The sequence below is a fragment of the Pelophylax lessonae genome (genome assembly GCF_965119305.1).
Source record: "Pelophylax lessonae genome assembly, chromosome: 4".
Taxonomy (NCBI): domain Eukaryota; kingdom Metazoa; phylum Chordata; class Amphibia; order Anura; family Ranidae; genus Pelophylax; species Pelophylax lessonae.
The window spans coordinates 660823055-660839671 of record NC_138771.1 but is presented as its reverse complement, the minus strand read 5'-3'; positions in this window follow the sequence as shown (position 1 = coordinate 660839671).

The window sequence follows — 16617 nt, the reverse complement described above, 5'->3', positions numbered from 1 at the left end:
TTTTCCTGCCTATCTTTCCCTAATCAGCAGCCAGCACGTTGATGTGTGCTCTGTCCCTGATCTAAGCAGCATAATGACGCCGCTGCGGCTGCCTCGAACTTATAAAGACTTGGTCACATGCTTCAGACGGCCAATCACAGCTACTGAGACATTTGCAGGCATGGCTGGGATGGCTTAAGGCACACCAGTTAAACGATTGTTGATTGGCTGTTGAAAGCCCGCCATGAAAAGAGCGCCAAAGCATGCAAAACCCGGAAATAAAACGACCGAACACGGATTTTTACCCGAATATACAGTAAAGTGTCCGTGTTCGTGTTCGGGTAACAAAAATCCAATTATTCGGTACGAACACGAATAATACAGTCCGTGTTCGCTCAACACTAGTCTTGGTCATTTCAGATCTGAGATAATTTTTTTTTTGTTTGTATACAAACTTTTATTGAAAGGAAACAGAAAATGGTGGTACAAAGAGAATTGGTACGTTAACATGACAAATAATGGTATCACGTAGAGTAAACAGAAATATAACAATCTTAAGTATTTTCAAGTTATCTCCGTTCAAAATGGGAATTTAATATCAAAATAACAACAAGGATATTAAAACCATTATTCCTGGATATAGGTACAGAGCAGCATTGTTAGAAAAGGAAATTCCATAATACTAAGCGTTAGGCCGGAAACGTGGTGTCAAATGAAAGGGTTTTAAATAGGAGATCATTCTTTCAGCTGACCCATCGACAGCTGTATTCCAGATCCAGCATCAGGGAATGCCTAGACCGACAGGTGTCCGACTACATCGGGTTAACGGCTGATGTGGACGCTCTGAGGAGTGATGAACCCCTGGACTACTGGGTGGGCAGGCTTGACCTCTGGCTAGAGCTTGCACAATTTGCAATGGAAATGTTGGCTTGCCCCCCGTCCAGTGTCCTGTTTGAAAGGACGTTCAGAGCAGGGGGGATCGTGACCGATAAGCGCACTCACCTAGCTCATGACAGTGTTGACTACCCCACATTTATAAAAATGAATGAGGCATGGATCTCAGAGGAATTCAACACATGTGACCAATAGAACATGTTTTATTAAAATTCCTCATGACAGGCCACAAATATCAGCCAGACTTCCATCCACCCACAACAATTCATGGTCCTTGTCTTCGGTAAATAAAGCGGCATTAAAAGGCATTTCATGTCCATTGAATGTCTAATTTTTGGGGCCTTTCATGGCCGACAATTATTTTTCCAGTCAATGCCTAATGTACCTCCAGCCACAGAATACAACGTTCTTAGCTGTCAGGTAAACCCATGTGGGCTAATTTTTGGGGCCTGTAATGGCCAACACTTACTTCTGTATCCTGTGAATGCCTTATGTACCTTTAGCCACAGAATACAACGTTCTTAGCTGTCAGGTAAATGCATGTGGGCTAATTTTTGGGGCCTGGAATGGCCGACACTTACTTATTTATCCTGTGAATGCCTAATGTACCTCCAGCCACAGAATACAACATTCTTAGCTGTCAGGTAAACCCATGTGGGATAATTTTTGGGGCCTGTACTGTCCGACACTTACTTCTGTATCCTGTGAATGCATAATTTTTCAGACTGGAATTGAAAATCAATGGGTCTGTGAAGGTTCCGCCAAATTGTGGAATGGATGCAGACCCATTTTACAGATGTGTGAATGGACCCTATATGTATTTGACATGTATTTACCGGCTGCTGTCAGTTCTGGGTGATTTAGAAAAAAATAAAATACATTTTGTTGCTGAAAAAAAAAAGAATATATTTTTAGGGCAACTTTTCCAATAGCAATACTTCTGTTATGACATTGTCCGTGTGCTGGGACTATTTGTGCACAGCTAGTACTTCTTTTGTGGCTGCAAATATGACCTAAAGGTTTTTAAAGTTCGCCTCCCATTATATACATAAGGGGGATATGATCTCCACGTATAAATACATACGGGGGGATTTGATCACCATGTGTAAATACATAAGGGGGTGGGGGGGTGATAACCAAGTACAAATACACAAGGGGGATATGATCATTGTGTATAAATACTTAAGGGGGGATATGATCATCATGTATAAATACATACGGAGGATATGATCTCCATGTATAAATACATTGGGGGGAATATGATCACCATGTATAAATACATAAGGGGGATATGATCACCATGTATAAATACATAAGGGGGATATGATCTCCATGTATAAATACATAAGGGGGATATGATCACCATGTAAAAATACATAAGGGGGGATATGATCTCCATGTATAAATACATAAGGGGGGATATGATCATCATGTATAAATACATAAGGGGGATATGATCTCCATGTATAAATATAAAAGGAGGGATATGATCACCATGTAAAAATACAAAGGGGGGGATATGATCACCATGTATACATACATAAGGGGGATATGATCACCATGTAAAAATACAAAGGGGGGGATATGATCACCATGTAAAAATACAAAGGGGGGGATATGATCACCATGTATACATACATAAGGGGGATATGATCTCCATGTATAAATGCATAAGGGGGGATATGATCACCATGTATAAATACATAAGGTGGGGGGGGGGTATGGTCATCATGTATAAATACATAAGGGGGAAATGATCACCATGTATAAATGCATATTGGGGGGATATGATCTCCTTGTATAAATGCATAAGGGGGGATGTGATCACCATGTATAAATACTTAAGGGGGGGATATTATCATTATGTATAAATATTTAAGGGGCATATGATCACCATGTATAAATACATAAGGGGTCCATATAGTGAACTTGGTGTTGAGTTATCACAGAGGACAAAGGGACACTGTTTATATCTAGAGGAAAAGAGATTTTATTTCCAAATATGGAAAGGCTTCTTCACAGTAAGATCAGTGAAAATGTGCAATAGCTTCCCGCTAAAGGATGTTCTGGCCAGCTCAATAGATTGCTTTTAAAAAAGCCCTGGATTATTTCCTAGGTGTACATAATATAGCTGGATTCTCTCATTTATAGGTGAAGTTGATCCAGGGAATATCTGATTGCCTCTCATTGGATCAGGAAGGAATTTTTTTCCCCACTGGAGCAAATTGTATCAGGCTTTGCTGTTTTTTTTTTTCTTTTTTTGCATTCCTCTGGATCAACTGTAGATATAGGATTGTGTATATATAGGATTGTATGGGGTTTTCCCCCCTTTTACTGGTTCCACTAGATGAACTTGTGTCTTTTTTTTCAACCAGACTAATTATGTAACTGTTTACTAACATGTAAAGGTAATAACAACAGAAATTGTAAATTCAGGAAATGATCTGCTTTCTGTGGGTCAGGAATATTGTTTTTTCCTTGGTGGGGCACGTTGGGCCATGATTTTTTTTATTTTTTTTATCTTGCCTTCCTCTGGATCAATTGTAGTATAGAGCTTCATATATTTCTATTTATTTGTTTTTCTGATTGTTGAACTTGATTGACTTTTTTTTTAACCTGACTAATTCTGTAATCATGTCACTGGCAGGATTAACAAGAGTCGTCCCCCCCCCCCCAACAAATATAACACAACATTTTCATTGGTATTTTTACCAGGCCAACATGGAGCAAATAAGAACCTGTAGAGGTTAGATTAGAAAAGGGGTATAAAGGGGGCGTGTCCGGCAGCCATTCAGAGCGGACGTGTGTGAGTTGAGCTCCGCCAGATTACTTTTGAATCGGCCTCCATCCTCCGAGTACTTACCTCCTGCGGGCGCCACAACATCACTGGGTGCACCATCAGACCCCCACGACCCGGCCGGACCCTTTTTGGACTGGATAGGACACCGATTGGCGGAGCACTGTACTTGCGGCCTAGCCGCGGTTGAAGCCGCGGCCTCGCCTGAAAACGAGCGCGATCGTGCTACGGGACCCGGTACGGCATCCGACTGGGGTGGCTGTACATCTGGCCGTTCTTCGGGCATCCCGCCCCACCACAGGGGTCCCTTGCTCCACTCAGGCACTCCACCAACTTTCCTGCAGATCCCTATAGGCCGCACCACCCGCCATTGCACCTGATTAAGGGGATACAGGCAGCTCCCTAGTCTCTCCCAGGCGCAGCCTCTCCTCATAAGGGCTATACTGGATGTTTAATTCAAGCAGTGTCACATTTGTTCGGGCTTTATAGACTGGACTCGCCTTGTCGCACAGCTTAGCTAGTCCTGCAGAGTATTGCACAGTCCATCCAGTGCAGTACAGGGGCTGTGCAAGGTATACAAAGCAATTAAAGGACTGATCCTGTCACACAGCTTGGCTAGTCCTGCAGAGTATTGCACAGTCGATCCAGAGCTGTGCGGGGGCTGTGCAGGGTGTGTGAAGCAACTCAAAGATTGATCCTGTCACACGGCGTAACTGGTCCTGCAGAGCATTGCACAGCTGTTTCAATAATATAAGAATCAAACTGCAGTTCACTCTATTCCTTATAAGGAACCTGAGTCATTCCTATTTACATACTGGATGTGATCATGTAGGGGCACATGCGATACAAGGAGCAGTGCGACCGCATCTGAAGTAAGCACCGCTATGCACAGGGCATAAAACCGGTATACCAGGGCCAGACGAACACCGTTTGTTCACTATATACATACCCCTGGATCTCAGACACCGTGTATGCCGACCTCACGCAAAAAACAACGGAGGGGACCCCAGAAAACACTCACACAGTACCTCCTGAGATCACAAGAAAAATACAGTATGGCACATCATAGCGCCCCGTCTTCACCCTCCCCTGCAGAAACTTCAGCTCCCATTCCACTCATGCCAGAGCCTTCTCAACTGTCTGCCAGTTCTGCAGCTAACAATGAGCACAACTACCTCACCAAACAGGACTTGGATAGCAGTCTTGAGAATCTCTGCTCCAAATTACTGAATAAATTCCAGACAGAAATTCAGAAATCCACCACTACACTGTCCCAAGAAATTGCAGCTCTTGGCTCTCGTACTGACCTCCTTGAAAATAAGCATGACGAATTAGCTATCGCTTTTAATGATCTATCCAGGGAACATGATGCTCTTTCCTCTGCCTTTTCCCAGCTCCAAGCCCATGTCGAGGACCTCGATAATAGGAATAGGAGGAATAATCTCAGAATCAGAGGTGCCCCTGAATCGGTCACTGATCTGATAACATTCACCACTAGATTATTTCAGAGCCTTCTCCCGGATCAAACCCCACAAGCTTTTACCTGCGATAGGATTCATCGTGCCCTTAGAGCCAAACCACCCCCAGATAAACCTCCCAGAGACATTGTACTCTGCATGAAGGACTTTCTTATCAAAGAGGAAATTTTGAGAGCCTCGCGTAACACGCGCAACCTCAAATTAGACGGTTTTCCTATCCAGATTTACCCTGATGTCTCACAGGCTACGTTGGATCGGAGAAGGAAAATGAAAGAAATTACTTCAGCCTTATCCTCAGCCAAAATCCGTTATCACTGGGGCTTTCCCTTTAAATTGATCGTTCCACATAATGGCTCAACTTATATTGCAACATCTATTCCGGAAGGTCAAGACATCCTAATTAAATTAGGTCTTCTGGATCCAGGTACTGTACCTCGCTCCCCCTCCACCCCACGCCCCATCCCTATCTGGAATGAGCCAACTCCACGCAGGGATAGGCGCAGACTCCGCCATGAAGCTGGCCCTCGTTATCAAGATTGATTTTGAAGTTAAAAATGAGTGGTTGAACACTGTAAAATCTTTTCTATTTTGCCTATGAGAATTAATTTTCAGGTTTTCGGCTTTTACGGTTTTGGACCCCTATGTTACACCGTGGATATATTGTGGTGACTTTACAAAGTTACAGCATATTGGCTTCTCTTTTATGTGCCAAGTCTACACCACAGATTTCACTGATTTATTGCACTAAGGACACCGACGGTCGCCTTTGAATATTGCACCATTTTTGGTGCCTGCACTAATTTTTATATTGTTTACTCTTCTTAAATTTCCACTATTGCAGAGTTATATTTTTCTAGCCAATTATTTGAAGATTGTAATGTGTTGAAGGTTTTTTCTATATAGTCACTAGACCGATAGGGTTATCTCACTATGTTATGATATCCTTCTAATCACCTCAATGCGTTTAGCTGTCAACAAACATTCTCCCAATATGGACATTACTGGTTTTCAGCTGATATTATACGTCACTCTAGTCTATATGTTTACCTATAATTTTCTCCCCAGATAAAGGTGGAAAAGGTGAAAAGCAGGTAAAATGCAATTTGGTGCCTTACAGCCCCCTGCGCCTCCCCCTACTCAAGACCTCAAAAAGTCTCAACTATATCTAATCTCTCACGGTTAATCTGTTTCTCTATTGCGGTTGCCCTTTTCTATGCCGACACAATTCCACCCCACTCGGTTCCACCCATGATCTGGTGGGTTCCGGACTCCACAACACAGGGAACGGTTTCTCTTTTTTTTCCTTTTTTCCTGTGGCTGTGGATCCTTGTCCCCTCTAGGTCTGTGGTCAGACCGAGATTGAGACAAATTAGTCTCTGGTTTTTGTTTTGTTGTCCAGAGTTTTTCTTTACTCTGGACCCTGTATCGAATTTCATGAGTCTTATCACTCTGATGTCTACATCTATTACTTTTGATATTCTAATCTATACTGTTCATCTTTGTTATGGTACAATATTTCGGTATAAGTTTTATGTCTCTGAACTAACCCTGACTGGTTATTCCAAAATTGGTATACTCATCCACATACACTTGGGCCCTGTTACAGCCCACACATTTGTATCACCCCACTCTATTCCTTTCAGTTTAGTAATAATATTCCAATGATCGTATATTTACACATTAATATGGCTATAGTCATTGTTTCCCATAATGTACAGGGCTTTAATTCCCCGATCAAACGCAAAAAAGCTTTTTTCCAATATAAAAATCTTCATGCCAAGGTCGTCCTGTTACAAGAAACACATTTTAAAACAGATAATCACCCTACCTTTTTCCACAAAGCCTACAACCAGACATTCTACACTGCTTCTGATTACAAAACTAAAGGTGTAGCAATATTTCTACACCACACTTTCCCAATGGAAGTACAACATGTTTATAAGGACCCTGAAAGTCGCTACATTATTATAAAAGGCCGTTTGGCAGGTAGAGATCTCACAATAGCCAACATTTATGCCCCTAATGATGCACAAGCTTCCTTTTTCACCAGTTTCTTTGAGGTCTTACAAAAATATCATTCCACACATATCATCTTAGGGGGAGATTTCAATTCTGTTGCACAGCCACATTTAGACCGTAGCAAAATTTCCCCTTCTTCAAATGCTTTTTCCAAATCTTTAAACTCCAACCTAAATTCTTTACAACTCATCGACTCTTGGAGAGCATTAAATATTGGTGCCAAAGAGTATACTTTCTACTCTCACCCACATCAATCATACTCTCGATTAGATTATATTTTTTGCACTCCTATAATTTTATCTAATTCCACCGCCGCTTCCATATACCCTGTATCATGGTCCGATCATTACATAACCTCCTTCTCCACGAGATTTATCGGTCTGTCTCACACTCCTTACTCATGGTGACTTAACGAAGCCCTGATTACGGATCCCTCATTCCAACAGGAGATCGCCTCCACCATAGAAGAATATTTCACTCTCAATAACACCCCTGAAATGAATGCTGAGACGCTATGGGTAGCACATAAAGCGGTTCTCCGGGGTAAATTGATTAAATTGGCTGCTGCTCAAAACAAACTTAGGTTGCAGAAAATACTCACACTCACAAAAGACCTCCACCACATTTACAAATCACACATGAACTCACATGACCCACAAACCTTGGAACTAATCTCAAACAAACGTAAGGAATTGGATGCCCTTCTTTCTTTTAGAGCAGAGAAAGCCCTTAGGTGGTCCAAAGCAAAGTTCTTCCTCTCCGGCAATTCGTATTCCACTATGTTTGCCCGCAAACTGAACGAATCTATCAAACCACCACATATTTATAAACTTAAAAATAGATCGAACCAAATTGTCTAGAATCCTAAGGATGTCATTTCAATCTTTCAAGAATTCTATATGAATCTTCTCTCAAAATCTTCATCCGCCGCTGCCCCCACAGACCCCTCGTGGTTAGATAACCTACAGCTTCCCTCCTTATCGCCCTCTCAAACGGACATACTAAATGCCCCTTGCACCCCTGACGAAATCTCACAGATTATTAAATCCCTTAAAAGGGGCTCAGCCCCTGGCCCGGACGGATTCACCTCATTTTACTATAAGCAATTCTCCCATCTACTTTCACCCAAATTATCTGAACTTTATAATGACATCCTCAAAGGAGGCTCCTTTCCCGAAGAAATGTTATTGGCAAATATGTCCCTTATCCCTAAACCAGACAAAGACAACACCCTCCCACAAAACTACAAACCGATTTCCGTTATTAATAATGACCTTAAGATCTTCTCTAGACTTTTAGCGAATAGACTCTCCTCAATTATTGCCCCACTAATATCCCCTTTCCAATCAGGCTTCATCCCAGGCCGTCAGATCACTGATAATATACGCCTCGCCACTAACATCATCCAAGAAGCGAACATTAAATCTGAACCCCTTCTTCTTTTAAGTTTAGACATAAATAAAGCATTTGACAGTGTCTCCTGGGACTACCTGAATAACATCCTCCCCAAATATGGGATACATGGAGAATTTTTACACGCTTTCCAAGCGTTATATAGAAATCCTCAGACTAGAGTTCGTATTCCAGGTTGCAATTCTCAATTTTTTCAACTCGGTAGAGGCACCAGACAAGGTTGTCCCCTTTCCCCATTACTATTCGCCTTAGCCATTGAACCTCTTGCCATAGCCATTCTGTCCCACCCTGATATTAAAGGATATAATTCCTCTAATAAACAATATAAACTTAGTATGTATGCTGATGACATGCTTCTTTTTATATCCCAACCTATAACATCTCTACCAAACCTATTTAAGACTTTACAAATATACTCCTCATTCTCAGGCCTTACCGTCAATGTCTCGAAATCTATCAGTATGCCACTTAATATCCCCACTTCACAACTTAGCGCTCTTCAACAATCCTTTAATTTTAAGTGGTCCATCTCAGCTATCTCTTACTTAGGGGTCCAACTCACCCCAGACATTAACTCCCTTTTTGCAAAAAATTTCACACCTCTCTTTTTAAAAATCAGAAGGACCCTCAAAACTTGGAAGGCCTTTCACATTTCCTTCTTGGGCAGAGTCACTGCGGTCAAAATGACTGTCCTACCAAAAGTCCTTTACCTATTCAGATCTATTCCCATTAGGATAAACAAATACTTCATTACGAAGTTCCAAAAAGAAATTAATAAGTTCATATGGTCAAATTCTCGTCCCCGATTTTCTAAAACTGCTTTATTTACTTCACAACACAAGGGTGGTTTGGGAGTACCTGACTTTTGGCTATACTATTTATTATCTCGATTTTCTCAGATGGCCCAATGGCATACCCCAAACTCCAGAGTTCCCTGGATACAATTTGAAAAACAGTCTATTCTCCCTTATCATATCTCTGGTATTCTATGGTCTAAAAATATTCCATTACCAAAACTCAAATCCTTAAATTTAATCGTCTCTCAGTCACTATCTCTCTGGAGAACATGTTTCTAAATTCCATTTGTCCTCTACAACTCCTATTAATGCCACATTCCTTGGTGACCCAAAATTTCCATTAGGTCTCTATAATACGAGTATCCTCTCTCCTTGGGTTAGTAAAAACCTAATGACCTTATCTAAATTCATCACAGATTCGAGTTTTGTTGATTTCTCTTCCCTACATTCAAAATACAATCTTCCGAATTCGGAGCATTGCAACTTTCTACAAATTCGACATTTTTTTCATAAATATTATCCACTTTCCAACCTAGATTCCCCTACCTTTTATGAAAATATATGCCTCAAAGACCCTAGAGGCAAAGGCCTTATTTCTTTAATTCATAATAACTTAATTAATACCAATCCTCCAAACAAGCTCACATATATGCTCAAATGGGAGAGTGAATGTTCGCTTACTCTATCCATAGAAGATTGGTGTGTGAATATTGACAATCTCAGGAAATGTACAAGATCCCTCACTATTAGAGAAACACTGATCAAATTGCTTACGCGATGGTATTTAACACCTCTTAAACTACACGCTATTTTCCCTTCCGCTCCCTCAAATTGTTTCAGAGGCTGCTCCTCTCCTGGTTCCCTTACCCACATATTTTGGTATTGTGATAAAATTTCTTTCATCTGGCGCCAGTTGGAAATTTTTTCTTCAAAAATCGCAGATACGAACATCACCCTCACTCTATCTAATCGCTTACTTTTTTCATCAATTATTAATTTATCCATACCTCACACTAGATTAATTCACACTATCTCAGTTGCTATACAATGGCTGATTGGTATACATTGGAAATCAAACTCTTTTCCGGTTTCACAACTTAAAACAAGAATATACTCGATCTACATTATTGAAAAAAATTTTCATATTATTTACAACTCTATTAAATTTCACACTAATAAATAGGACCCATGGATTACACACTCAGATATTTTTTTTTCTAATTACTGTACAGGTGACTAACTATTTAAAACCCTTTTATTTGACACTGTGTCTCCGGCCTAACGCTTAGTGTTATGGAAATCTCTTTCTGCTCGGTACCTATATCCAGGAACTATATTCTCGATACCCTTGTTGTTATTTTGATATCAAATTCCCATTTTGAATAGAGTTAACTTGAAATGACTTAAGATTGTTATATCTCTGTTTACTCTATGTGATACCAATTTTTGTCATATTATTGTACCAATTCTCTTTGTACCACCATCTTCTGTTTCCTTTCGATAAAAGTTTGTATACAAAAAAAAAGAAAAAAGAAAAGGGGTATAAAGAAACCTGACATTTGGGGAATACTTGATGATTGTTGTACATTGATGGTGTAATTTATCCCCAATATGGGAAAGACATTGAAGTTAAAAATTGTAACCTCTGCTATATTGTAAATAGTATTTGATACCATGAATGTATGTAACATATAATGGAAAAATGATAAATAAATAAAATTTTGTAAAAAAAAAGAGGAGCTCATTAATTACACACCTTTTAGGATACTAAACTTATTTGTCGGGGTTCCCACCTCCTTCCCTATTCATCAATGTTCACATCTATGTCCTACCTGAGTCCATCTCCAGATTTTCACTTCTCCTCATTGCGCTCTGCGGACAAACAGGATTCTGTGCCCTTCACGATCTGCGTCTTCAATATCTGTGCTTGTTTTCTTTAGAATTTTGTTAAAAGAAGTTGTTGCACCTTTACTTCATTTTAGTTTTAGGAACAAGAAATGCCACAGATAAGCAAGGAGGAAGTATATGAATTTCTGTATTTTCTGTAAAATATTACTGAACTGGATTTTTGAACTCAGAGGGGTTTCTGGCATTGGAACAATGGACACCACCCGTTGTCTCATTAGGAGCATGCCCTGGCATTGTCAGGTATGCATACAAGCAAGTGAGGGTCATACAACCTACTGAGGACTATTCTGAGTTGCTGCAATGACATTTCAGTAAAACGAACTAGCCTGCTGCATAATTTTTTCACTTTGAATTCAGCCCTCTGTAGGGTTATAACTTTTATTTCCATCAAACAATGTGGTATCCTTTCCTTCCTAACACATTACCCAGTCCATACCAGTATAGATCCTAACACATCACCCAGTCCATACCAGGATAGATCCTAACACATCACCCAGTCCATACCAGTATAGATCCTAACACATTACCCAGTCCATAACAGTATATATCCTAACACATTATACAGTCCATGCCAGTATATATCCTAACACATAACCCAGTCCCGGACTTATCCCAAACTTTACCCCGATCCCGAACCCCATTGAAGTCAATGGAGACCCGAACTTTTGAGCACTAAAATGCCTCTAAAACAAACATGGAAAAGGCTAGAGGGCTGCAAAGGGTAGCAAAATCATCTTAAGAGCATGTTAAAGCGGAGTTCCGGGCACAGATGTGATTTTTCAATAAGCATACCCCCGGGACAGTCAGGGCTAGTACATTCCACAATGGCTAGCCTCTGATCTGTCCTGGTTCGCACTTACCTTTTAGAAGAAATACTTACTTATAAAATTTCTTCCACAGCGTTTCCATCTCTCTTGTGGGCAGCTGAAGCCGGCGCGGTCCTCTTCTGCGTCTTCTTCCGCGTCTTCTTCTCCCAGAATGCGCCGCACCGGCCCCTCTCGTCACTTCCGGCACGGCGCCGCATTCCTAAACAGCTTCTGGGCATGCCCAGAAGCTGTTTAGCAGGGGAATGCGGCGTCGCCCGGAAATGACGTGCGGGGCCGGTGCTGTCGCATTGATTCCTGGGAGCTATGACGTTCAGCTCCCAGGAATCATCGCGAGGCAGGAAGTGACGGGGTGAGCCGCGGCTCCGAGGGAGGAAGTACCCTGAGGTGAGTATTTACGATCTACAATTACAAGGTGAGTTTTAAAAAAAAAAAAACTAACTATCCAATTCCTTTTCAGGTCATCCAGAACTAGCGGACGGGCACAAAAAAAAAAAACATCGATTTTGTGCCCGGAACTCCGCTTTAAGTACTCTGCAAACAAATGGGGATAGGGAAATAACTTAAAATAACATAAAAAACATAAAAATAAAAAATAATCATCTTGAATGATGTAGGAGGAGAACGAGGCCCATATGGAGTAGGAGGTTGAGGTGGCGGTGGATATGGCGGTGTAGGTGGAAGCGGCGGCGGCAGTGGAGGAGGAGGACGAGGTAGTCAACACTGGTTTTGGTTTTTAATTAATTTTTTTTTAAATTAGGGTACACCCCAAAAGAGTAAGAAAGATAAAATACAACAATGGCTGGGTAAGGCCGGTATACATGTCTATTCTGCACAAGGTATGGACAAGTCCTGTGGGATCCATGCCTGGTTCATTTTAATGAACCTGAGCTTGTCCACATTGGCTCTGGACAGGCGGCTGCGCTTGTCTGTGATAACTCCCCCAGCCGTGCTAAATACCCGTTCAGATAATACACTGGCTGCAGGGCAGGCCAGCACCTCCAAGGTGTAAAGGGCAAGCTCAGGCCATGTGCCCAACTTGGAGACCCAGAAGTTAAAGGGGGCAGACCCGTCATTCAGTACGTCTAGGCGTGTGCACACATACTGCTCCACCATGTTAATGAAATGCTGCCTCCTGCTAAGACGTTCCATATCAGCTGGTGGTGCTGCTGCTTGTTGTGGCGTGCTGACAAAGCTTTTCCACATTTAGGCCATGTTAACCCTGCCTTCTGAGGTGCTGGCGGTGCCCTGGCTGCATTGGAGACCTCTTCCTCCTCCTCCCCTGCCTTGACTTTGTGCTTCCACTGTGCCCCCGCTGTCAGGTGGGAATGCCACCAGCAGCGCGTCTACCATCGTGCGCTTGTACCTGCGCATCTTCCGATCACGCTCCAGTGAGGAAATTAAGGACGGTACATTGTCCTTGTAACGGGGATCCAGCAGGGTGGCCACCCAGTAATCAGCACAAGTTACTATGTGGGAAATTCGGCAATCGTTGCGGAGACACTGCAGCATGTAATCGCTCATGTGTGCCAGGCTGCCCAGAGGCAACGAAAAGCTGTCCTCTGTGGGAGGTGTATCCTCTGTGTCCTCCGTATCCCCCCAGCCACACACCAGTGATGGCTATGAGCTGGCCTGGGTGCCACCCTGCTGTGAACATGGTTCCATATCCTCCTCCTCATCCTTGTCATCCTCCAGAACTGTGTCCCTGCTGGACAATTGTGTCCCTGGCATTTGTGGGTGCAGGAACCCACCCTCGGAGCCACTTGCGGATGACTGCCCTGAAAGTCCTGGAAATGATACCTCTTCATCCTCCTCCTCCTCCTCCTCATCCTGTGCCACATCCTCTTCCATCATCACCTGAAGTGTTTTTTCAAGAAGGCATAGAAGTGGGATAGTTAAGCTGAGAACAGCGTCATCAGCACTGGCTATGTTGGTGGAGTACTCGAAACAGCGCAACAAGGCACACAGATCTCGCATGGTGGCCCAGTTATTGGTGGTGAAGTGGTGCTGTTCCATAGAGCGACTCATGCGTGCATGCTGCAGCTGAAACTCCACTATGGCCTGCTGCTGCTCGCACAGTCTGGCCAGCATGTGCAAGGTGGAGTTCCACCTTGTGGGCACATCACATATGAGGCGGTGAGCGGGAAGGCCAAAGTTACGCTGCAGTGCTGACAGGTGAGCAGCAGCAGGGTGAGAACGCCGAAAGTGCACACAGACAGCCCGCACTTTTCTGCAGCAGGTCTGACATATCGGGGTAATTTCTAAGGAACCTCTGCACCACCAAATTCAGCACATGCGCCAGGCAAGGGATGTGTGTCAAACCAGCTAGGCCCAGAGGTGCTATGAGATTTCGCCCGTTATCGCACACCACCAGGCCGGGCTTGAGGCTCACTGGCAGCCACCACTCATCTGTCTGCAGTTCAATGCCCCTCCACAACTCCTGCGCAGTGTGTGTTTTTTCCCCCAAACTGTAACGCTCCTGCGTTTCTTATATGGTGTGGATTTTCAGCTGCAGAAATAGTTCCACGTCAGTTGTCATGTAAGAGATATGCTGAGATACCATTCCCAACCTCAATGACTCATCATGTGTGGAAGGTCTTATTTCAGCCAGTAAATACACACAATTAGCAAGCTGGTTCCTAGAGTGACTTTATATATGTGGTAACACAATGATGAAGGTTTGAGGGATAGGTTGAGTGGAGGTGGTAGGTGATAGACACTTGAAGGTGAGACAGTAGCAGATGGATGCAGGAAGGTTTAACAATGTTGTATGATAGCAGATGATAGAATAGCAGGTGGACATACAAAAGAGATCAACCCAGTGCAGAAAAGTAGCAGTAGTCTCAAGAGCTAGCAATCTAGTTTATGCAGATGTGATAAACAGTCTCTACTATGCAGAGCTAGATAGTGTAAGCTTAGTATAAGTTTATAGAGAATTCCCCTGCGGGGTACTTAGCACTATTAGCGATACAGCCGAAGGGTGGTTCAGGAGAGGCGGATGATCCAGTAGCGGGATACAGGGATCAGCGCAGCGAGGTTCCGTCAGCGAAGTAAGCTTGCAAGCATGGAAGCTTCAAGCAAGGTTAGCATCCAGATAAGGGTGTTTGAACGAACACATGTGAGTGAGAGCCGACGCCTTAAATAGCCATCTAGTCCAGCGCTGAGTGATGACAGCTCCAGTCTTAAAGGTGTATGCGCACCTTTCCAAAAGTAAATGGTAGGGCGCATACACTTGTGGAAAGTGTAATTTAGGGTACCAAAGGTACCGGAACATTACACAAACAGGCAAGTTTTAAAACTGCCTGCTGTCATTTACCCCTGGCTGTGCTGAAGTTGGTGGTGAAGGTGTTACGCTGACCGGAAGAAGAGGCGGTAGAGGATGAGGAAGCGGAGTAGGAGGAGTTAGGAACAGGAGGCAAACTGAAGCGCCCTGCAATCCTCGGTGGTGGAAGGACATGCGCCAAACTGCTATCCACCTCAGGCCCAGCTGCCACTCCATTTACCCAGTGTGCTGTTAGGGAAATATAATGTCCCTGACCGTGCTTACTGGTCCACGTATCTGTAGTTAGGTGGACCTTGCCACAGATGGGGTTGCGCAGTGCACACCTGATTTTTTCACCCACTTGCTTGTGCAGGGAAGGGATGGCTTGCCTGGAAAAGTAGTGGCGGCTGGGCACGACGTACTGTGGGACCGCCACCGCCATAAGGCTTTTAAAACTCTGCGTCTCCACCAGCCGGAATGACAGCATTTCAAAGGCCAGGAATTTTGAAATGCTGGCATTCAGGGCCAGGGATCGCAGGTGGGTAGATGGGTACTTCATCTTCCGCTCAAGTGTTTGGGAGATAGAAAGCTGAACTCTTCCATGGGACATTGGGGAGATGGTTGTTGGTGACCGAGGTGGTGGTGTTGCTGGTGGATCCTCTGTTTGCAGGGTGGCAGGTGCCACTGTCACTACAGAGGTGGATGAGGAGGCCGAAACTGCACCTGTGTTTCATCATCATCCGAGATGTGCTGTGATGGTCCTCCCATGTACTCATCTGGAGACATAAGTGGTTGGGCATTGGTGCACTCCTGGGGCAGGGCTAGGTGGATGGCCCTGGGAAACCATGGTCACAGAGTCATCAAAAAGAAGAAGAAACTGCTGCATGACTTGGGGCTCAGACTGCTTGACTGATTTGCAAGGGGGTGAGGTAAAAGATTGATGGACATCAGCTGCAGGTGCCAACTCTGACCTTTTAGCAGAAGACTGGATGAGAGACGATGTGAAGGAAGTGGAGGCACTGTCAGCAACCCAATCTACTATCGCCTGTACTTGTTCTGGCCTCAACATTTGTAGAGGCACATTAGGCCCTGCCAAATACTGTTGCAGGTTCTGTTGCCTACTCGCAGCTGAGAAAGGTGTTTCATCTGTGCGCGTAGCTGGCACAGATCGACCACGTCCTCTCCTTGCAACAGGAGCTCCACCAGCAACACCACGACCCAGGCCACATCGCTTATTTGACCTTCT